The sequence below is a fragment of the Pan troglodytes genome, chromosome 4 (assembly GCF_028858775.2).
Source record: "Pan troglodytes isolate AG18354 chromosome 4, NHGRI_mPanTro3-v2.0_pri, whole genome shotgun sequence".
In the NCBI taxonomy this organism is placed as follows: domain Eukaryota; kingdom Metazoa; phylum Chordata; class Mammalia; order Primates; family Hominidae; genus Pan; species Pan troglodytes.
The window spans coordinates 7,917,542-7,932,008 of NC_072402.2; positions in this window are offsets into that span (position 1 = coordinate 7,917,542).

A 14,467-nucleotide genomic window follows, 5' to 3' on the forward strand; every position below is an offset into this window, starting at 1 on the left:
AAAGAGAATTTTTTTAAAATCAACCTTTAGAGATGGGGGTACATGTGCAGATTTGTTACATGGGAATATTGCATGATCCAGAGGTTTGCAGTATGGATCCCATCACCCTTGTAGTGAGCATAGTGCCCAAGAGGTGAGTTTTTTAACCCAGCCCCCCTCACCTTCCAGTAGTTCACAGTGTCTATTATTCCCATATTTATGTCCATGTCTGCTCAATGCCTAGTTAACATGGGAGAAAAATAGCCTATTTGTGTGCTGGTGGGAATGATTGAGGAGACAGGTAAATCAATGAGCAAAAGGCAGAGGAGAAGGCAGCTGGAGAACTGTGTTTTGGGAGTGAGTGGTGGTGGAGGCCAGTGCACAGGTTGCGAGCTGGGCTCAGCCAGGAGCAAGGACAGTTCACCACTAGCAGCAAGGTGAAGGTGGTATATGGGCAAAGATGCAAGAAGCTGGCCTGTGCGGTGAAGGGGAATGTGTAGGGGTTATTTTCTTGGTGTAACAGGAAAGCAGGTGATCATATGAGAGGGAAGACTCTCATGGATGTGGGGAGAAACTGCTAGAGTTTGGAGAAGATTGGGGTTGGGAGGAGTAAAACCATCTTCTAAGATCGTGGGAAAGATAACTAGAGAAAGTCAGGAAATATAGGAGTGTAGGAGACACAAGTTGAAAAATGTCAGAAGACAACCAGGCTGGAGGTTGATCTGCTGTCTTGAGATTAGTGATCATGAATTGAAATGAGAAGAACCTGCCTGTTGTGTGTTTTTTCCCAGCCACGTACTGCTGAGTAAGTACACGCAAATAGAGGGAGAACTGAATTTTAGCTATGTTGCATTTTAGCTTAGCACAGAAAAAAAAGCAAGAAAATGGAATTGAAATTAAGAGCGAATGACTGACTGTGGGATTAAGCTGAGTTTTAAAGTGATAAGGGGAAAAAAATCCACAACAGTGGTGATAGACAATGGAATGGAATGAGACTCCTGGCAGGTAGAAGCATTGCTGTTGCTGGGGTACTGAAAGTAGTGAGCTGAAAGATTAGATAGTTGTCGGAAGAGATAATTTGACATTGAGATTGTGATGGTTTTGGTCCTACAGACGTCAGCATTCTATTTAGCTTATTAGTTATTGAAAAACCACCTCTTCCCATCACTGGGAAATGTATTCTTCAGTTTAAAGAAGAAAAAAGGTACTTGTGTCTCATCAAATTTTCAAATTCATGAAAAATTATTTGCACCAAAGAAAACAAGAATAAAAGTTCAGCAAGATTACTGTTAAAGTGATGAATACATCACCAAAAGAAAATACTTGTATGGATGTTTATATTTTCTTAGCTCCATTTCTACAATGGTACAGACCCTGCAGGTATTTCGTCACTGCAGTTTCATCCATGGCTTAGAGACTTGCACAGAGACAGCGATGTGCTGATGGAGACCAAGGAGCAGCTCCTCTGGGCTGAGTGCTGCTGGTCATGCCACACACCCACCATTTTTTCTGTCTGCCAGTTGGCTCCAGCCAACTGCGTGCAGATGCCAAGTGGACACAATGAAATTTCTGTGTACATGATTTTAAGCTGAGAAACCTACCAGAGTCCTTGATACAGTTAGTTTGAAGAATAAGGCAGAAGAGAACATGGTGATCTAAGACTCTTCTTTCTAATATACAAAAAAAAAATGGACCCTTTATCCTCTTTTGAGAGTTAAAGACACCAATTTAATATTGTTACCTATGGTGACCAATTTGAATAAGAGGCTTAAGAGATTAAATACAGTCATTCCACAAGAAATACATTAAATCTCTGAAATCCAAATATCCAAAATGGACTTTTACAAACAATCTTACAAAATTATTATAGGCAGAAAAGAATTTTTGTGGTTATTAAATACAAAAAAGGATTACCTTCTTATAATATTTCCCGATGACATCTTTTAAAATAAAGTCTCCTTAAATGGTTTTGCCGCTTAGAATTTTCTCTCATTCTGGATTTGCATCAACAGATCTGCCCTTGACTGCCCAGAATTTATCTTGCAAAACAGGAAGGATTTATTTTTAAGGGACTGAGGAAGAACTTCTAGCATAGGCTAAAGCTAAACCACAGAGCATATGACCTAATAGACATAATATTTTAAACAACAACACCGATAATAATAAAAGTTAAAGACAGGACTCTGGAGCTGATGATATTCTGCCTCTACACGTCAGCTGTTTGATTTTAAAAAGTATTCATTGTTGAATCTGCCATGTTATTGAGCACAGAATTGTTGCTGGTTAATTTCTGTTTCTCTGATTCTGTGGAGTAAACATTACTTTACTAGGAGATCTCTGTTCAGCTTCAGTTTTCATGGAATAAATAGAAAAGATTAAAGAAGCTACAAAGATGCAAGAACAAGGATAAAAGATTATAGCTTATCTTCCATGAAGGTTAATTCTCAACATGATAAAAGGCTTGGTGAAACATATTAAGATAATAAGCCTAGTTTCTCTCTGTATTTGCGGTAAAATAAGAGGAAATGGAGATGACAGCATAGTTAGTGCAATATTATGTAATTTCAACAGATGGCAAGAAAGGAGGTAGAATTATTTAACAACAAGTTCTACTTTTCCCTCAAAGAGCATAACAGACAGAAACACAAGAGGCGAAGACGTCCTAGTGAGAGAGAAAACGGGAAGAAGGTACCTCACTTCTTTGTGAGTGCAAGTTTTGCAGATATGAAGTCAGAAACTCAACAATCTCTGAGAAATCACAGGGAATGTGAAAAATCCTAGAGTGCTAGAAATGAGTAAACAGGACCCCCACCCCTTTTTGTAATGAAAGAAAAAAAATATAGAATACATATATCATATATACCTACTATATTAAATATATATACTAAATATATATACTACATATATATTTAATATATATGTAGGTATATACTATATTTTAAAATACATTAGGTATATATATTTAAAAGTCTTCCGTTGTATACACAAAAATTGAGAAATATACGCAGGTTCAAAACGTATGTAAGATGAGCTGAAACTGCTGAGAAAAGACTGTTGATCAACACGTGCAAATTAAAAGACGTGCATTTGGGTTCTGTGCCTCCCGCCACCACTCTCCTCCCATGCTACCTCCTCCAACCCACTCGGAAAAATTAACAAAACTAGAATGGAGACTTCCCTTTGCCTCCTGTCTAAGATTCAACTGCTCTACGCAGTTGTCACTAGCTGCATAAGGCAATTGAGTACTTGAAACACGGCTGGTCCAAACTGAGATGTGCTGCAGGTAAAAAATACACCCCATATTTCACAGACTGAGTCCAACAGAATATAAAATGTAGTTAAAATTTTTGATTACATGTTGAAATGGTAATATTTTAAGATATTAGGTTAAATAAAAGTATCTTTTTATAATTAATTTCACCTATTTCTTTTTAATTTCTTAATGTGATTACTGGAATTTTAAAACGACATGTATAATTCATGTTATATTTCTAAAGGACAGCGCTGGTTAAAGAGCCTCAATAGACATCTAGGGAAGAGAGATCAACCTCTAGCCATACTGCAGTCACCTCTTCACCATGTTAAAAATGTCAGATTATCTACAGTTGTAAACTGTAGTTTAATCTGAACACCTGCTTTTCTCAATGAATTGTTTGTTGTTCCGATGCAATTCTAGATTAAAATAAACTTCAACAATGTTTCATTGTACTCATTAAAAGCTTCAATACAATGTTGAAGCAGCTTGATGGTAATGAATATCCTTGTCTTTTCCACAGTTTAATGAAAAATTATTGAATATTTCAGAGGTCTTTTAAACATTTTATTGAGATATATAAAGTAACTGCAATAATTTTAAGTGTGAAGCCCTTAATATTAAAAAGATATATTTTCAGAACTCGTTAAGATCTCCTTGGGTACCTTTCAGTTCTATGCCCCCCAAAATAACTACAGATTCTGACTTCTGTGAGCATCTATTCATTCTAGCTTTGTTTGTTTTTGTGTTGAATTTGTTTGTTTTGAGTTTATAGAAATGAAATCACAGAATATGTGATTTTGTACATCAGGCTTTTTTCACTCAACTAATATATCCAAGAGCTTTTCCGATTGTTGCATTGACCAATAGTGTATTTTCATTGATGTGTACTATTCCACTGGGTATTATTTTTTATCCACTCACCTGTTGTATCTGAGTTTTTTCCACTTTTTGACAGTTATGGATAGAGCTTCTATAAACATTCCAGAAAATGTTTCTTTAGAATATATTTACATTCATTTATATATTTAAGGGTAAGATTGTGGGGTCAATTAATTTTAATATTATTTTTAGTGGAAACAGTCAAACAGGGTCTTCCAAAGTGCTTATGTATTTCTCACTTCCAGGGCACTGGCAAGAACTTGTGTGCACCACAACCTTGCTGACACTTGTGTTTGTAATCATGGCCTTCCAGAGGGTGTGTGTGATATCCCATCATGCCTTTCATCTGCATTTCCTTAATGAGTATGGAAGCTGAGCACCTTTTCTTTTTATTTATTCACTCATTTATTTAGGTCTCCTTTAATTTCTCTAGATAATATTTTGTAGTTTCCAGAGATCTGGCACATCCTTGTTAAATTAATTTCTAAGTTTTTGATGTTATTGAAAATACTTGAAATTTAACACTATTATTAGTTTTTCAACTGTTTACTGCAATAACCTCAAAATATATCTTATTTTTGCATATTGACTTTGAATCCTATGAGTTTTCTAAATTCACTTGTTAATTCCACTCGGTTTTAGATTGTTTTTGGATTTCTGAGAGCACACTCATGTCATCTGAAAATAAAAGAGTATTACTTTTTAAATATTTATATGTTTTATTAATTTTTTCACGTTTAATTGTACTCGTTAAAACCTTGATGATAGTGAATATCCTTGTCTTTTCCACAATTTCAAGATAAATTATTGAATATTTCCTCATTAACTATGATGTTAGTTCTAGATTTCTTGGACATGCCCTTTATCAGATTGACAAATTGTCTATTACTACATTTTGAGAGCTTTTATTATGGTTGCGTACTGAATTTTATCAACTTCTTTTTCTATATCTGTTGAGATGATGAATATATGAGTATTCTGCCTTATCTATCCATGGGGTGAATTACATTGACTGGATTTCAAATGTGAGATCAACCTCCTGTTCATGAAATAAACTACTGGGTGACAGAATATCATCCTTTTAATATAGCCTAGGCTTTGATTTGCTAATATTTTATTAAGAATTTTTGCATCTGTTAATAAGACATTGGTCTAGAATCTTCTTGACTTGTAATATTCTTGTCAGATTTTGGTATGAAAATTAACCTTGCATTTAGAAAGAAAATGGGAAATGGTTTATATTTTTCTGTTTTCTGAAAATTTTTATTTAAAATTGGTATGATTTATTCCTTAAGTGTCTGTTAGAATGCGCAGGGAAGCCATCTGTGCCTATAGCTTTCTTTCTAAGCATTTTTTTAAAATTATAGAAGCAATGTAAATATAGGAATATGTAGATTTTTTATGTATTCTTAGGATAGTTTTGAACACCACTATGAACCAAGTAGACTTAATTTATATTTACAGAACAATAACAATAATAGAACGTACATTCTTCTCAGTTAAACATGAACATTTGCCAGGATAGACCATATTCTTGACCAGAAAACAAGACTTAATAGATTTTTAAAAATCCAAGTCATACAAAATACATTCTTTGGTGACAACAAAAATAAATTAGTAGTTAATAATAAGGACTATAAAAAATTACAAGGGGACATGAGGAGACATTTTCTCTTATAGAGACACATATGGACATTTTCCAATGCTCTTCATTCCTTTCTGAGATTCTGTGTTTCTTTCAGTTTGTAGGATTTTCTTTATTATTCTTTAGAGTGTTGGCCTGCCAGTGACAATGTCTCTCAGCTTTGATTAATCTGATAATGTCTTTATTTTACTTTCATATCTAAGGACATTTTCTCAAGAGAAAATGTAGATGCCTTTCATAAGTTTTAGTGATGCTTCCCAACTTCCAGTTTCTGTTGAAAATTCATCTATCACTCTGATTGTTGTTTCCTTGAGAGTGATGTGGTTTTTTTCTCCTTTTAAGGTTTTCTCTCAATTTTTTTATGTTTGTCTATAATGCACCTCAGTGAGGGTATTTTTTTGGTATTCATTTTTAATATATAAAGTCCTTTTAATAGTTTTTCATAATTTATTTCCTTCTGTCTTCAAATACTGCTTCCACTCCATTCTCTCTAGTCTCTTTTCTGGGATTCCAATTACATAAATGTCTTTAAGATATATTTATATGCTTGTAATATATATGGTTTTCGTTTAATCATGATGGAAGACATAACCAGCCACACTATTCTAATCCCTGAGTAAACATGGAAATTGTTTTCGTATAAAACTAAAATACACTCCTGTCTTACATTTGCATTTATTTTCCTAATACCTGAGTTGAACAGATTAATTAGATGATCCCTTCTAAATATCAACTGTCATAGTCTGTTTTGTGCTGCTATCAGAGGATAGGGTGATTTATAATGAGCAGACATTTATTGGTTCACGGTTCTAGAGGCTGGGAAGTTCAGCATCAAGTGCTGGCATCTGGTGAGGGCTTTCTTGCTGTGTCATCACATAGTGAAAAGCACAAGAGTGAGAGAGCAAGAGGAAGCCAAATTTGTTATTTAATAATGGTATTAATTCCACCTGTAAGGGCAGATCCCTTATGACTTAATAACTTCTTAAAGGTCTCACTTCCTTTTAAAATTTTCTTTTATTATTAGTTGACACACAATAGTTGTGTATATTTATGGGATACAGAGTGATATTTCACTACATGTATACAAATGTGTAATAGTCAAATCAGAATAATTAGACCTCAAACATCTATCATTTCTTTACGTTGAGAATATTCAAAACACTCTCTTCTACTTTTTTGAAAAAATACAATAAATTATTGTTAACTATATTCATCCTACAGTGCTGTAGGACACTGGAACACATTTCTCACATTTAGCTGTAATTTTGTGTTCATTAACAAACCTTTCCTTATTCTCCCCTCCTCCCATGCACTTCTCAGCCTCTACTAACAACTATTCTACTCTTTACTTTTTCTAGCTCCTACAGATGACTAAGAACATGTGATATTTATCTTTCTGTGCCTGAGTTATTTCTCTCAATATAATGTCCTCCAGACTAATCCATGTTGCCTCAAATAACAGGATTCTATTATTTTTGATGATAGAATAGTATAAGTGTTGGATTTGTTGGATAGGTGAATTTTGAAATTTTTAATTGAAATGAAGTAGAATGCTAGGTTCCACTGTGTGTATATGTCACATTTTCTTTATTCATCTGTTGATGAAAATGTAGGTTGATTCTATATGTTGGCTATTGTGAGTAGTGCTTCAATAAACATGGGAGTACAGATATCCCTTTGACATACTGATTTCCTTTCCTCTGGATAAATACCTAGTTAGTGGGATTGCTGGATTGTATGGTAGTTCTATTTTTAGTTTTTTGAGAAATTTCCATACTCTTTTCCACAATTGTTGCACTAATTTACATTCCCACCAATCCTGCCTCTCAGTACTGTAACAAAGGCAATTAAACTTTAATATGAATTTTGGAGGAAACAGACATTTAAATCATAGTACCAACCTTTAGTGTTTTTCTTTATGGTACTTTGAGAAAATGTCTAAGGACAGCAGAATTATACTACGTCTCTATTGGATATTCTTTGGAATACATTGAAAGAAAACAAATATACTTCTTTGGACATGTTTTTAAGGTTAGCACTATTCAAATAATTCTAAAATGAACTTCAGAATTCTAAGAAGGTTTTAATTATTAACGATAAATTTTATGGTCACTAGAGTTAGCATATTAGTCATATATTGTAATAGCATAGAGCTATTAAACAATAATTCATCTTTTGATGCAACTTGGATGGTGTAAAATGATAACAGCCTGCAAATAGTTCAAATACTCTCTAGTTATATTGTTTTGGAGATATCATTGTATCTCTATTTTCTTAGTAGCAAACAGTCCATTATGTCATTGTTATTGAACTTCCTTTGTAAACAATGTTCAAGCAACATTATCAAAGCAGAAAAATAATATATATTGCAAAGTTCCATTTTCAGGAAATAGTACTGTTAAAACTTGTCCATTTTCTCTCTGTATTTTAATGTGATTTTCTTCGTAATTATCTGTTGCCTTTATAGTCAGGGAGGGAACCGTAGCAGGGTTTTTTTTTTCCTAGTCAATTTAATAACTGTGTTTTTTTTTCTCTTAATCACATGGAAATTTGGTAGTCTCATAATACAAAAGCTAAGAATTAGTTACTTTAAATTAGTAGTTCTGAGTTATTGGGTGATTAGGTTGACGCATATCTTTCTCAAAATGAAAATCCTTTGAGGTGTGTGCAGGTTTGTTGTGATTTGTAGGAATATAATGCTGATTTCAGTCATACTATTTCAGAAGTAAGTAGATATTAAATACAAAATACACAAAGTTCTGCACATGTGATCATTTTATGGAACAGCATTTGTGGTTTACTTTTTTTGCCACTGCCAATGTAATACGCTTCTAAAGCATAAAGATAAAGAACGCAGAGATGCTCAAAGGAAATAAAAATGACAAAAATTATATAAAATGCCATCTCAATAGTGTGCTATGTATCTTTGCAGCGTATACAAATATAGACACATATATAGTTTAATATCACACTCTACATGTTGCTTTGAAGCTTTTTTCACTCACTTTGCAACGTATCAGGAGTATTTTTCTATGTAAATTGGTCTTTTTCTTATATATTTATAATACATATTTTGAAATTTTTCCTAAGTACATAGCACATTTGTTTAACCAATTTCTTATTTTGGAAAGTTTCATTTTTGCTATGATGGAAACAAATATTCCTCCATTCAAGTTCCAAAACTGAAATTGTTGATTGGAGGAAGTTAATCGTATATTTAAAATAATTAAACACAAAACTAACAGTCTCCATTATAAAAATTTTCAATAACAATCATAATAATCAAAACAAAACAGTAAAACCCTAACTCTGAAATCTAAATAAGAGGGACAGTTTTGATCTAAGGGGGGGCATTTGGCTGTGTCTGAAGACAGTTTTGGTTGCCACAACTAGAAGGGTGCTGCTGAACCTAGAGGCTGGGATTCTGGATGCTGCTAACCATCGGGCAATGCGCAGGAAAGCCCCCATGACCAAGAATTATCTGGCTCAAAATGTCATTAGGAATTACACTTTGTCTGTTTCTAGAGAGGGTTTTTCACTTCTCTGCAATGACATGAAACTTAACAACACGTGCTGTTCTTGAGTGCTCACAACTACTAGGAATTCTTCACCTGTTCAATCTATCCTGATTCCTACCAGTGGTAGTGGAGGGCAGTTAATAATATGATGCCAAAGGGTAGATTTCTAAAAAGGAAGATAGGCAGCCTATCAAGCTGTGGCTGAGAGAAAATTGCTTCTTGAAGGACTCTTGCCAAGCAGATGTTGGGGGACCACGCCCCCATCCAGCACAACACTCAAAATGAAAATGAAGTAGAAAACCAAAGTTAAAATTCCTTCAACTGTAACACTGATTCAGGTTTAACAATGTTTTATTTCTGTGGCCTTTGATCTTAATGTGTAAATATTGACAATCTCCAATATATATCACCGTAATTCCTTAAAACAGCCTTGTTTCCTGAAACGGAGGTATTCTAACCAAGACCTTCAAAGGTTCTAAATTTTATGTATGACTACAATATCCAAAATGGTTTTTTTCCATCTGCATGGATTTTATATCCTGTAATCACAGAATATACTACTCTCACTTTGTCTTTCAGAGCAGTTAATAACCTATGATTATTGCTTCTCTTCCAATTTAAATCTCCCCACGAAAACCAGAAGAATTATTTTCCTATGAAAATGGGATGTTATCTCTCTGCTTAAATCACACAAATATTTCACTCACGGCTGTTGTGCGGTATCAGCCAAGGATTTCAGCATGGCCTACAAGTACTGGATGATCTACTCTCTGCACACATCTGCAGCCTCAGATCTTATTACTTTCCCTCTGGGTACCTTCCACATAGGTCTTCATTCAGCTCATCAAAAAATGTGTCACGTCTTCAATGTCACCAGGCATTCACACGCATTATTGCTCCTGATGTGTTTGGCTTGGTGCTCACTTAATTCCTGTATTTTGTCCTTTGGATAAGTCATTGCTGATATGCTGTCCTACCAGGTTATGATTCTTTGTTATCTGCACTCACATAACAGAGTTCATTTCTGCAGGGCAGATATCTGCATTTGTAATGTACACTTATCAGAATGATGAGAACTGTTCATGTAATTTATAAAGTTAATGCCTCTGATTAGGAACAAATAATCATGAAGTTTCCAGACAAAATAATTTCTTCATGCTATAAAATCTTGAGGTATCTACAAAGAATTTATCTGTATTCCAAGTATACTACAGTGGTAAATTTTGAATTGGCACTTTGCAGATTCTTAAAAGTACTTTTAACAAAAGTATAAGTAACCTATTAGGGAGTGGTTATCTAGGAGAAATGTGAGATATCAATATCTTTAGAATTTTAGGCTCTAGTCCTATATTTATTTAATCTGAAAATACTATGCCTAGAATTCGTTAAATAATACCTTACTAAAAATACTTAATGAGTTATACTTTAGTATTATCCCTGTGGACTTAAGATATATTTAAGTGGTGATCACCAAAAACACTTATGAAGTTTAATTTTTAGTAATGGCACACCAGAAAGGGTTTTGGACTAATTCTTCCACTGGAAAAGAAAAAGGGAAAATTGAACAAAAGAAAACAAAAATCTGTCTGAAGGCACTGAAGAGCTACCAAGTACAGAGAAATTTCAGGCCCAAGACCCATGAAAAGACACACACAAGAGGGGTAAGACTACCAAGAAGTAGAAGTCCCAGAAAACACACTAGCTTTGGCTTAGGGTCTTGAGGTTTGCCGTGTGGGATCAAGGATTAAATGGGAAAAGGTCAGCTCTTGTGTGGACTGAAGCTCACATTTTTTTCATACCAGTATTTAGTTGGGGTTAAGTGTTCTGAGACTGATAATGATAGTCGCCTAGTTGCCTGCCGGTTGCAAAATGCTTTGGAGAAATATAAGATAATCTAAAGCTTAAAATTGTCTATACAACTAATCAAAAAAATTATGTGACACTCAATCGCAGAAAATCAGATATCCAAAAAACAAAATTAATGAAAACCAAGGGACAAAGAGAGAAAATAGAAAAAAAAAAAGAAATCCAGTTAATTTGGCTACATGCAGATGTTAAAATCACAGTGTTAACAAATGAATTTTTAAAAACAAAACAGAATTAGAGATAATTTGGAAATACAAAAAAATGAAAATTCTAAAGTTAAAAAATAGAATGACTAAAAAGAACTCAACAGATAATGTTAAAGCAAGAGTAGATTTAGTTGAGGAGAGAATTAGTGAACTTGAAGACAAATTATAAATTATCTAGGCTGAAGATGGAGAGACAGTGGATGCAAAGCCCAGGGAGGAAAAAGCAGAAAAGGAATACATGAACCTCACAGAGGACAAATGCAACGAAAACCGCACTTAGGTGCAAAGGGTTTATCAGGTAAAAAAATAAAACAATAAGACTAACTTTAAAATTAGACAAAGATGAGAGAATGACTTCTGGAATGGCAGTGTAAAGAGATCTGTAGAAACAACCAACCACCACTGGTTAAAATTTTGATATGTATAGTTTTATATATAATGTGTGTATGTGTGTGTGTGTGTGTGTGTGTATATATATATATATATATATATATATATATATCTCTTTGGAATGCCCTTGGGAATTGTCCTAAGGGCATGTAACAAATGAAGGAACACTTATTCAAGAAAATCTATTAATTCTCACCAAGGATAGTGAGATTCTATGGCATTTGAGCTTCAGACTGAAAGTAAGTAACCTTAGCAATTCAAATCCCTCCCCTCAACATAAAAACACAGATCATCAGCAAAGGCCATCATGTACTTATAAAAGGTGGCATGATTGCATATTTTTTCTCCTTTCTTCTCTTAACTAACATAAAAAAGCAATACTATAAACTAACATTTATGTAATTGTATTAGTGGGCTTATAACCTATAGAAATATATTTGATCAAGGATGTGTTTGGGACCAAAGCTATATTGGGGTGAAGAAATGATACCAAATGGTAACTTGAAATCGAAAGAAAACAATGGAGAAAGCCACAAACGTAAATACAAAGTCTAACATGAAAACTCTTGCAGAGAGTTTGAGGGATTTGGGGCCTAGCAAGGAAAAATATATGAACACGAGGTGGCAGTAAAGCACAACAAGCTTTATTTCAGTGCCGCTTTGAGAGGATTGCCTGGGAGAGGAAAATTCCTCAGAGCCTGAGACCTTCTAAAGACAATGCCAGGGAGCCACAGCCCAAGAGGGGAGGGGTACACAGGGATTCCTGCAGGAGTGGGGGAACTGGGGAGAGTGCTCACTTATCTAGAGGCTATTGCTCAGCAGGATGATGAGAGGGAGGGTCTCCGGGTCAGAGAAATCCAAGGCAGCAGTGGCTTGGGGTTTTTATTGCCCAGGGCTTACCTTACCTATTACAAGTAGGTGTTGGGCATAGTTTTGTGGGTTATTCAGAAAAGGAAGGCTCTAAATGCCCACATTTTTGCTTCCTTGGGCTATAATTAAAACCTGTGTAAAAGAAATTTTCCACTAAATGTCTCAGGCTGCCATGATGAAGTAAACACAACAGGGCCAACATACAAGAGCTGTCTTTGGCTCATTTATTTAACAACTCTTTAAGTACAGCTTTTCTCTTTTTTTCTTCCCTAATCTTCTTTAAAAGACATAAAATTATGCAGCAGGAGCTGTAATAGTGTTCTGTCACAATTGTAACACCTATAGATATAATAGACATTATAATAATAACACAGAAAAAGAAAAGAAATAGGCATATAAATAGCATTTATGTATTTTCCTGCAATTAATTTAGTATAAATCTGAAGTTAATTTTGACAAGTTAATATGCATATTATCATCCCTAGAACAACCAGGAAGAAATTAACTCAAAAAATATAGTGAAAAGATTGTCAAAAGAATTACATTATTGCCTTAAAATAGTCACTTAATTCAAAAGACGGTAGTAAGGGTAAACTAGAGAAAAAAAAAGACTTGATGTATAGAAAACAAAATGCAAAATGGCAGGCATAAATCCAACAATATTAATAATAACATTAAATGTGAATGGATAAAATAAGCAAATCAAAAGGCAGGGATTATGTCAGATTGGATAAAAAAAGTAAGATCCTATTAATGCTGTCTAGGGTAGCCATATTTTAATTCAAGTATACAAATAGGATGAAAGCAAAATCATGGAAAATATATATTATGCAAATAGTAATAATAGTAATCAACTGATGAATGGATAAATAAAATGAAATATTTGACAGTAAAAAAGAATGAAGTTGTGGTACATGTTACTGTCAGGCCTCTGAGCCCAAGCTAAGCCATCATATCCCCTGTGACCTGCACGTACACATCCAGATGGCCGGTTCCTGCCTTAACTGATGACATTCCACCACAAAAGAAGTGAAAATGGCCTGTTCCTGCCTTAACTGATGACATTGTCTTGTGAAATTCCTTCTCCTGGCTCATCCTGGCTCAAAAGCTCCCCTACTGAGCACCTTGTGACCCCCACTCTGCCTGCCAGAGAACAACCCCCTTTGACTATAATTTTCCTTTATCTACTCACATCCTATAAAATGGCCCCACCCCTATCTCCCTTCGCTGACTCTTTTCGGACTCAGCCTGCCTGCACCCAGGTGATTAAAAGCTTTATTGCTCACACAAAGCCTGTTTGATGGTCTCTTCACACGGACGCGCATGAAAGTTACAACTTGAAAATATGATACACACATTAGAAAAAAAGCATGCCAATTAAATGCAATTTATAGAAACACAACAAAAGAAACTCAGAAAAATGATGAAAAAAGATACAGTTCACATACAGCAAGATGGTGTAGCTCCACTCGTGAAACACAATGGACTTTAAAACAACAAGCCTTACTAGAAATAAAGGGAGATATTTCACAATAATAAAAGTTCAAAACTTAAGAATACATAAGAATTGTATAGGCTTATATCTCGAAAACATAAGCAAAATTTACCAGAACTAAAAAGATAAGCAAAACGCCTGATAGAATAAGAAGAAAAATGCTTTTAACACACCCAAATAAGCAGAAAAAATTAACATATTAAAATTTTGAACAAGATTAACAAATTTGATCTGAAGACAATGTATATAGACTTTTACTCAACAACTTTAGAATATAACCTTTTCATGTGCATGCAAACGATTTGCCAAAACTGTGCATATGCTGAGCCATAAAGGAAGCATTAGTAAATTTTTAAGGATTGA